The sequence below is a fragment of the Fundulus heteroclitus genome, unplaced genomic scaffold (assembly GCF_011125445.2).
Source record: "Fundulus heteroclitus isolate FHET01 unplaced genomic scaffold, MU-UCD_Fhet_4.1 scaffold_909, whole genome shotgun sequence".
NCBI lineage: Eukaryota > Metazoa > Chordata > Actinopteri > Cyprinodontiformes > Fundulidae > Fundulus > Fundulus heteroclitus.
This window is the reverse complement of record NW_023397372.1, coordinates 26,551-36,815: the sequence shown is the minus strand read 5'-3', so window position 1 is coordinate 36,815 and position 10,265 is coordinate 26,551.

Below are 10,265 nucleotides of genomic sequence, written 5' to 3'. Positions count from 1 at the left end.
TTACCAGTCAGAGCTTATATTAGCCGGTTGATTTTTTGTCTATCTCAGGCTGAGACTCATTTTTAAGAAATAAACAGGCATGGTTCACTTTTCAGACAACACTGCATAATGTCAATTACAGTAAATGGTGTCTATCTTAGACTTAATGTATTGGTTTTAGCTGTGGGAAAAGTGGACCTTTTGAAACCGTTCAGTAGGCTTGTGAAAGTGTTTTCTGACTGATTATATATTAATGACTGTTTACAATTAAGCGCCTCTAAAATACCCATTAATGCTGCATCAGTATAATCTTTAGGAGTGAGGCGTCACAGTGTCATCCAGCTTTAGTTACAGCATGAAAAATGATCACAGATTCTGGTAAAAACTCTGTTAAACCCACCGGGGATAAAACTGTTGAGCCCCAACAACCTGATCAGTTTTACGAGCTTAACATTCACTGGCAGTGCTCGTCGAAAAACGCGTCTTAAAACACAGCATGCTTCAGGAATGACCTTATCAATCCATTCTAATTGACTTCACAGGCTTTTTTTGGTGTTTTTGTTTCGCTTTGCTTCAAAGATTTTAGAGGTAGCCATTTCCAATTTGACATTTTCATTTTTGGTTCTCTTTCATTATAAACCACAGCATTAGAGAAAGCGTTTTTCGAAATGCCATCACAACACCCTCCAGTAGGATAAGTTTCTTTGTGACTCTTTCAACAATGTGTAACATAAGAGGAAATGCCATTGTCATATGAAATAACTTGATTGTGGATGTGTGATATTATGGTTTACAAACTAAGACAAAGTTCTCCTGGTTTAGTTCAGTTTTTAAAAGTTGACAAATTCAACCTGCACAGGTTTCTAATTAACGTCAGTAACCAGAAAAATCAATCATGTCTAATTGGCCATTTTTGAGTCAAGGTGTAACTCTTTTGATTTGCGAACTGTTCTGTTATTGGATTGGAGGCCATGTTACTGTAATAGGGCCTGGGCATTCCCATTGGGCTTCGCACTGCTTCATTGATCAACTGAACAAAAAGCTACATGTTCCAAGGCCCATTCTCATTTTCCTTTTATCTCATGAGCCCTTTGTCTGCCTCTTTGGCTGAGCGTTTTCCTTAAGTGAAACTGAATTGCTTGTGTGTGCACCATGACGAAATGTCTCCTGCTTTTCCTCTTGATTCTTCGGTATTGTCTGTGAAGTGCCCTCCGATATTGGCGTGATGCCTGCAGGCTCAGCAAACACTGTTTGCGCTAAATTATCTACAAAGATGATAGAGGTTTAGTCCAGTAGGTGGGGATATGTTGTTCCATGCAGACTGTAATGTTGCAGACATTTTTTTTTATTTTTACATGGGACAAACTGACTTGCCCAATAGCAGGTTATTTTTCCAGTATAAGGTACCGTGGTGACAGACCCAGCTGAGAAGTGAACCAGCTGTCTGATGCTGATAATCCTGAACTGAGCCGTGGGTTTCCCTGAGACCCCCAGGTCTCAGTTATTGCTCACAAAAAAACACAATTTTAATACGCACTAAACTGACATGTTGGCAGCTTTGGCATCTGCCCCCATTGATGGATATAAACGTTGCCACACAGCTTTAAACCCTAATTATTATGAGTTCTGTAATTGTGGCTTATGTAAGAGTGACGAGTGAATTTACGGCAATAGATCTGCTATTATCAGTGGAGTTTCTTTTTGCAGGAAAACAAAATCTGTGCAATTTTATTTCCCTCAAATCTAATTAGATTTTAATTTTGACAGGCATTTTTATTTGTAACTTTGTTACATTGGTATGAAACCCGCGGCTTTCATAATTTCATAACTGCACGGCATATCCATCTAATTCCCATTCCGTTCAGGAAATGCATAATTTTTCACGGATGGTTTTAACAAAAACATTTGTGACATCAGCCTGCCCAAACATGGCGTGCAAAATTATTTAAAATTTAAAGTTTATTATTCTCTTAAGGAACATTAGCAACGTAAAGAATTTTGTGGTCAATTTCAGAGCCCCGGTTTTTGTACCCAATACCAGTTTCGGATTCCAGCATTCAGCATTCCAGGCTTCCTGCTGTGAATAAAGTATTTTTATCAGGAAGAGAGGCAACACCACGCTTTGGGTATGAGAGAGCAGACAGAGTAGGACCTGCTTTTACCATTTACAAACTCAGACAAAATAATTACAGATGAACACAGTTGACTTTCTAAACTGTCTTGGTGAGCTTGGCTGGAAGCTGCAAACATCGGTTTCTATGTTTATTCAATATAGACTGCAGAGCCCTTCGTTAACTGAGAGTTCCCAAATTTCCAAGAACCGGCATGTTTCATGACAGATGACTAAAAAATGATAAAGCAGAGCAACTTTGCTGGACTCTGTTCAACCTTCCTGTTATCTGCTGAAAGCCTCATTCACTCTCTTGAGGCCTGAATGGACCGCAAACATGTTACTGTTATTGAAAACACTTATGCATCAATGCAATTATCTTTAACAACTATTACTGTATAATTATAGATGCATACTAACAGCTGAAACTCAAATGGTTTTGTTTAAAGTGTACATCTGGAAAAAACATTAGTTTGTGGAGGTTACATTTAGCTCCTCACCTACATCTCCTAAAGAATTATTTATTTTTTTTATTAATTTTTTTACCTCCCCAGGTAGGCCAAACAGCTCTCAGCTTGAGTTCTGGCATCCTATATCTGCCAAAAAAACATCCCATCCAAGTATGAAACCTTATTCCTCTCTTGGAATTATACAAACACTCATTCAGAGGTTTGCAAGAATTAAAGATTCCCCAGATCTGGGCCGCCGAGCTCAGAAGGGCACGCCTTTAGCAACCTTCATTCAGGGACTTCAAAAAGGAAAGGACACTTTGAACTGGTGTTCAACACATAAGCACAAATGACGGTTGGAGCTTGTTGCAGAGTCAAAGATGCAGGGAAACAATCCTCCCTTTCACAGCCGAAATCTCCTGCATAATAGAGCAAGATGGCAAATCACAGAATGTCAGCCAAGAGCCCAAGGCTGGAACAGGGTTGGTGAAAATGCTTTCTTTAAGGACAAACGGCCACCAGATGTTCTGCAGGCTTTAGATCTTCATGAGTGATTGCTTTAAACTAGCGTCAATTTTAAATGGAGAAGTACAGGCATGCCAACACGAAACATTGCTATAGTCATCGCATGGACACCCATAAATTTGCATAATAACCACATTATGTGTAGTACCATTGCATCTGGAATCTGGCGTTTTCAAATGGAACTCTCTCCTTTTTTAAGTTTTAGCGCACATAAAGTTCTTCTTGTGTGTTTGGTTACAGTAGCGGTAGTTTATATACTCCCAGCTAATGTAATCTGTTCAAGTGCATCATATTTTATAAGCTCATCTTTTTCTGGCATATTTATTGCCATTGATCAGATGGGAGCAGTCATTGCAGACAGGAAATATGGGAAAGATTGGAAGGACGTGACATGCAGTAAATGTCTCTCTGGCAGCAAATCGAACTGAGGACTCGGTGCTTGATGCAATTTAAGGCCATGTGATTTCCGTCCTAATTACTCTGCTATCAAGTGGCCCAGTAGCTCATTTATTGTGATATTGCTTTCTTCTCAAGTGTTGGAAGGCAAACGTGTAAAGTCGACCATGTTGGAAATATCCGAGATAAGCGCAAAGACACTTTAAAGGTAAGTATGGTGCAGCTTTTAGGTAACCAAGTGAAAAATTATATTCCTCTTTGATTTCTTTGAGGGTTAGACACAGAAGCCATTATATAAAGTCAAGGATAAAATCTGATGTAACTATTAGATGCTCATTGAGTGTGGATTATTACCTTTTAGTGGGCATGTCTACTTTTAAGACCACACTTTTAACTATTGATCTGGTTGGAATCATGCCTTTACTTGCATATTACCATTTTCGGTAATAAAATAAATTGATCTCATTGAGTTTATTGACCTAAAATGTCTATTAAATGTCTATTTCTGCACAGACTCCGTCTTCTACAGGTCAGGATTCTGGATCCTGTGTGATTTACGTTTTTGAAAACCTTTAGAAATTAGGACTTAGTTCCTCAAAATAGACAAAAGGTTTCCTACAATAAGCTGACCTGGTTATTCTAGAATCAAAGACTCTCAGTATAAAACAGCAGTGTGTAATAGAGTGATTAAGGGCTATACGTGTCTACATATTGTGAGCTCAGTTATGATTTGGGTTCAATTTCAGTACTGTATTCATTCTAAGTCTTCCTTTTGAGTCCTTTTTTAGAGCATTGCTGTTCATGTAGAAATAGCTTACTCCTCTAGAACGGCACATTCAAGCTCCTTTGCTGTCGCTCTGGGAAACTCTGTTGAATAGTATACCTAAAAGTAACAGTATTACTATTCTTCTCTATCACAATGTGTCTGGCAGAAGTATCTCTTTACTTTTTGTGTTGGGTACATATGATATAAGGTTAAGAACACACCTTTGGAGCCCAGCAAGGAAGATCCAACTGACTCCATTGTCTTCTACTTGTTTTCTCGGAAACTGAGACAGTATTTTAAGGGAAACACCTTTAGTTTCAGGTTTTATTCCCCCATTACACTAATAAAGTTAACTGCTATTACGTTTGACCAACCAAAGACACTTAGATCCTTAAGCTTTGCTACATAACTATAGGCTGTTTACCACAAAGATTTCCTGTGTCCCCAATATAAAGTCGTGTAAAGAATGCTAACTTGTTTAATTTCTGTACATGTAAACTTAGAGCATATGTCAGTTTATATCCAACTAAAAAAGCTAACTCCACTTTTAGCAACATTGGCTTAAATTAGTGTTTGCTGATAGATTAGTAGTAGACACTTAGTGCTGCTTAGTTCTGTTCACAGTATCAATGTGTACACAATCTAATCGCAAATGACTGCTTAAATGCAAATTTATGGTGAGATATAACACTTTAAGTGCCACACATTTGAACTTTGCTTTCAAATTGTATATTTAAACTATTGGATTGACTTCTATTGCTCTCACAAAAGTTAACAAGAATATATTAATCATTTATGTCTTGATTTCCTTCATCACTATCGTCCTCCCACAAATTGGATTGGCTTGATGGGCACTTCACCATAGGGTTGAGATCTGGTGACTGTGCTGACCTCTCCTTGGCCACAACAATGTCTACACTGTGTTTCTGATCATTTATTTTTATTTTAATTGAAGAAAATTGTAGTTTTCATTAAATCTATAAAGACAAATGACCCCAAACCTTTGATGGTTAGTGTCTTTGCACTTATGAAAAAGCTTTCTAAATACATTAAAGCACACAGATGCGTATCCTCAAAGGACAAAGGGACAACTCGCTCATTTATAGTCTTTTTTTTTTCAGGAAATATTTTTTTTTTCTTTAAAGTATTGTTCTTTCATACCTTTGTCCAAAAGATAACATCTTTGTTTGAAGTAGCCAAGAGGTAATACTATGTTTATGCAACATACAGGTTGTACTAAATGGATGAATAACTTAAAATCATAAATTATTTTATATCTCTCTCATGAAAATGGATTTTAACGGTTAAGTTTCCATTGTCGTTTTATGTATTTATCTCAGTGAAATATCATTGATACCTTTATGCCATTGGTGAAGTTCATCTTTAGTGTAACAGGCCAAGTCTGTGTCTTTGATATGGGGGCCCTGGGTTTGAACCCCTGTTGCATCAGAAAGTGTTTAAATTAGCTAAACCTGACTTCTACATGCCTGTAGCAGATCTTTGACTCAAGCACAGAGCTGCCGGATTGTTTCCTCCACCTAGTCTCTGCCCTTTAGACTTTTTTGCAACCCAGTAGTGTATACCATTATGTTTTAATTGAAACTGCTGAGACTGCTTGTTGGTCTCGCTGTAAAAGAGCAATTATGTTCACAGGAGGTGTTGTTTTGATCAGAAATAATCCTTTCTATGGTACTGGCAAAGCTGTTGGATTTAGTTTTCATTTTTTTTATGGCATAAATACACATAAAAGGCAGTCTTAAGTACTCTGGGAAGCCCAGTTCTAGAGCAGATGGAAAATGTTTGTCACAGGAGGGTTGTTCTGTTTGGTACGTGAGCCTGATGCAGATGAAAGGCGTGTAGGTGTCACTGGTGGAGCTGAATTCAAAGCCAGGAAGTAAAGGATGAAAGCCTTAAGTATTAGAGTAAGTTTGTACTGTGTATAACTGATTTTGAATTTGTGCGTGTGTGTGTTGAGTAAAATCTCATTACTTCCAGGTTTGGTAGCTTCAGACTGAGGGTCGTCTGTATTTTTTACAGGTTGGGGTCAACTCACCACTGTGGTTGGTGTTTTTAACGTTGCTCAGCAGGCTGTAGCCCTGGTGTTGTAAACTGCTAATTGTGTACAGCTGCATGAGGGGGACCTCGGTGCTGAGTTTATAACCAGACGCTACCTGGATTCCAATCTTGACTGAGTTTGTAAACAGATCCGTTTTGGCTCTGCGGTGAACTAGATGCTTCTCCAGCCTCTCGCCCATTGATTGCTGGTGATGGACAGCGGCGTTCACATCGGGTTTCCGCATGACAAAACTTAATTGCTTCGATGTCCCCGGACTTTTTTCTTTAGGGCCACCAGACTCGCAAGATGTCTTGAAAACAATTTGGTCGATTACAACTTCATACAGTCTTCTTTTTAATTCCCTTTAGGTCGTCTTCTGTCTTTATTTTTCTTTTTCTTTTCACAAAAAATTATTTTAAGGAAAGAGTGTTAAAGTGTTGTCATGTCCAGGGATGGTTCCAGGAAAAAAGTGTGAATCTGTTAGCCGCCTAATGAGTTGGCTTTAGCTGGCTTAGTTGTTTTTTTTTTTTTTTTGTTTTTTTTTTTGGAGGGGTTGGATTTACAACAACATCTGAACTTTGAAAATCTTGTCTCATCACAAGGAAGGGGACATCTATGATGAGATGCTTTAGTGGTAATCTGACTTGGATGGAGACTTTGCTTTATCTTTGTATGCCATGGAGAGATTTACTTAACATTTTTTGTAAGGGCTTTGTTGGAGCTTCACTCTCTTAATCAAACCTCTGCTCTCGGAGTTGAAAATATCGAGGCAGGAAAAATAAAGCTTAAATGTCTTATCGAGCATGTTCAAGTATGATACAAACCAGTCATTGTTGTAAACATGTTGTTTGTGTACTCTGAAAAAAAGCATAACTTGCTGAGGAATCACATCTTAGACGCTCAGATTTAAGGAAAGAATAAATAAGGCATGGTGTGTAACATAATCAATTCCCATCTTGTGCATACAGCATAAGAGGATTATATCTGAAGCTATCTTATTTATTTATTGTTTTGCCCTCCCCCTCCCTCTTTTTTCTAAAATGGTTGTTTCACTCCAAAAATCCTGCTCTTACTGTGTTTATTTCAGTTTGTACCAGGAATGTGGGTACCTGGTCCAAAGCGCTCTGTGAATGTTACAAGTGTTTATTATTGTCGCTGGACACCTGATTGTTGTTTTCAGAGTCTAATTAGGTGTAAATCAGCATGAAGGATAAATTTAGGCATAGAGAGAGAGAGAGAGAGAGAGAGACAACATTTCAGAGGGGCAGTAGGCAATTTCAGAGGTAATATTTTTCACAACAAATGACGGCTTGATTTACGTTCCTATGTACACATCTCTAGCTGGGTTTTAAAGCATGTGCTTTTGTTATCGCCATGTAATACTATAAAGGCAGGCAGTAGATTGCTGGGTGAACTTTTATAATGGTGACTAAATGGCAGTTCCAGAGCAACACCCTCAGCAACATCAATATCATAAACTACTGTAATTAACACCATCGCCGCTACTGATGCATCAATCATTCAGCCAGTGAGTTCTCTCTTTGACCTGTAGTGTTTCTGTCGGAGCAGATCCTGTAAAAATCTTCCCAGAAACAAATTGCCCTTATTGCTTAAATGCATGGAAATAAAGAATTCCTAATATATTCAGTTTGCAGAAGCACCAACCACAAGCTTAATTTGTCATCGTCTCATTTGTGTAAAAATAAATAAATTTTGTTAGGAACCAAAGCTTTGATGTATAATTGTGAGTGATTAATTTCCATTTTGTGTTGGATTCAAAACTGTGACCTCAGCTGCACAGCACAATTTGTTTTCATGTGATTGTTGAATGAAAGCAAATTTTGCAGAAATTAGTTTGCACATGTTGTGATCCTCAAAAATTCAGAATTGACCAAAATTGGTATTCTAAGAACTGCGCCTCTACTCTCTACAATAATATCAGCTTGGATAGTTCCCACATAATAAGTCACTCTGTAGAGAGCAATTTTCTTACAAGAGGACGACACAAAGTACTTTATATAAGATAAAACAGCAGCTAATAAACATCAACAAAAAGGGAAGAATAACCTAAAGAGATTAAGCACGGAAAAGGGAAACTAGTACAGAAATCTGCATTTCAGAGGTGTTGTTGGTTCAAATGCCGACACAATGCAAATGACTGTCCACTGTTGTTACACGGTCATCCAGGAGGAGTAAATGCTGTATGTCAGTGACTATGCAAGCTGCAGAGTTCCCTGAGATAAAAAACTTTTTCATTAATCTGTATGCTTGAATATAATTTACTTTGTAAACTGCGTCGGCATGCCATGTGTTGTGAATTGGCACTATATAAAACAAATTAAATCGAATCATGAGGAGGAGACAGTTAATATAGACATGCAAATTCTAAAACACTTAATAATAATAATTGAATAAAATAAAGTTAAAAAAATACTAATGAAAGATGGCTTATAGGACTTTTCAGATGTTACTCTTCTAACTTCCTATGGTAGGTAGCTGTGCTGCATCTCCATAGGCTGTGAGCTAATCTGAAGCCTTGCAGTCCTCCCTGTCAGTCTGACATCCCTTCCTTCATGCATCAGCAAAGAAAAGTCAGATATTATACATCTGTGACTTTCCTGACCGCTTAAAAAACAAACAAACCCTTATTCATTGCATGTTTGTTATTTTTTTTGCCTTCATTACGTGTAATGTGAACCGCAGTAGCCAAAGAGAAATTCCGCCGCAGTGACAAATAAAATCTTCTGGTTCTGATTTGACACGGTAAGGAAAACAAATTTCACCTCTTCTACATGTAATGCAGGTTGCAGTCAGGGAGAAAGGTAATGACCCTTGCTGCTGCTTGTGGAAAGTTGCTGTTAAGTTCATGCGTCACACACACCACGTTAGTCTATCCATTACCTCGTTATAATGATGACTCATTACTAATTTAACTGGTATACATCTCTGAGTATCATAGGTGCAACCGTGGGACATGACAACACATACTGGGGTTTGTCTGCTTTATCCTTGTTTCCACACATGATTAAGCACATAATATCCCAAGTAAAGGGTTTGCATTGACTCAGGGTGTTGATCAATTAGCAACAAAAGCTTTAAAGCATTTAATAATAATTTAATATGTAACAGGTGGCCACAAATTAGCTGTTTCCGTCTCTGAGCTTGTTGGCAAGGCATCAATAAGCTGATAACTGATAATTTTGTTGCAGCGGCTCTGTGTCTGCATGTTATCCAGCTGTTTCTGTAGGTTGTGCTGCTATTACATTGAAAGAGAGGAAGAATAAACTAAATATGTATATTTTTAATACAGCTTGTTTGCGGTAGGAAGTAGATACAAAGAGTAAACCAGACAGCTCAGGCATTAAGTTGTCAAATCAATCCAGCTTGGGGGAGAAACAATATGTAATGAAGGAATAATCTGTATGCCAGTAAATTCCATTTACGCTGTCAGTTTTCTAGTCTTTTATAAAAAGTGATTTTTCTATTATAGAATGGTATTCCACTTTAATTTGGTAGCAGTTTGGCATAAACCGAATCCACTATCGGCTGAAGGACGGTGCAAAGTCCAGGTAAATGAAGAATTTACAGGTATTACAGGGTTATTAAAATGTTTGCACAGTAATTGACTCTTGCATTAAGGGGGCATGCTAAAACATGTGCACGTAGAGGTAAAATCTATGGTAAATATGAATAACCTGGAGAGTTGGGGTTTACCTGATGTCTAAAAGGCAAATTTCCCAGTTTTTGCTACCGTAGTTGATAGACGAAAACATCAAAAGACGCACGAAGGCCGTGATGGTGGCTTGTTTGACCGGCTCATCTTGAAAAAGTTTATTTTATAGTTCAGAGCGTGTCAGAGATGTCATGGTAGTGATTTTTTTTTTTTGTATCTGCGGCTTTAGTCCAGAGAAGTGTGCCCCTGAAGCGTTACGGTTTGCATCAGTTGGTCTGTGCCAGATTGTTCCAGAAGCCAGAAAGGACACA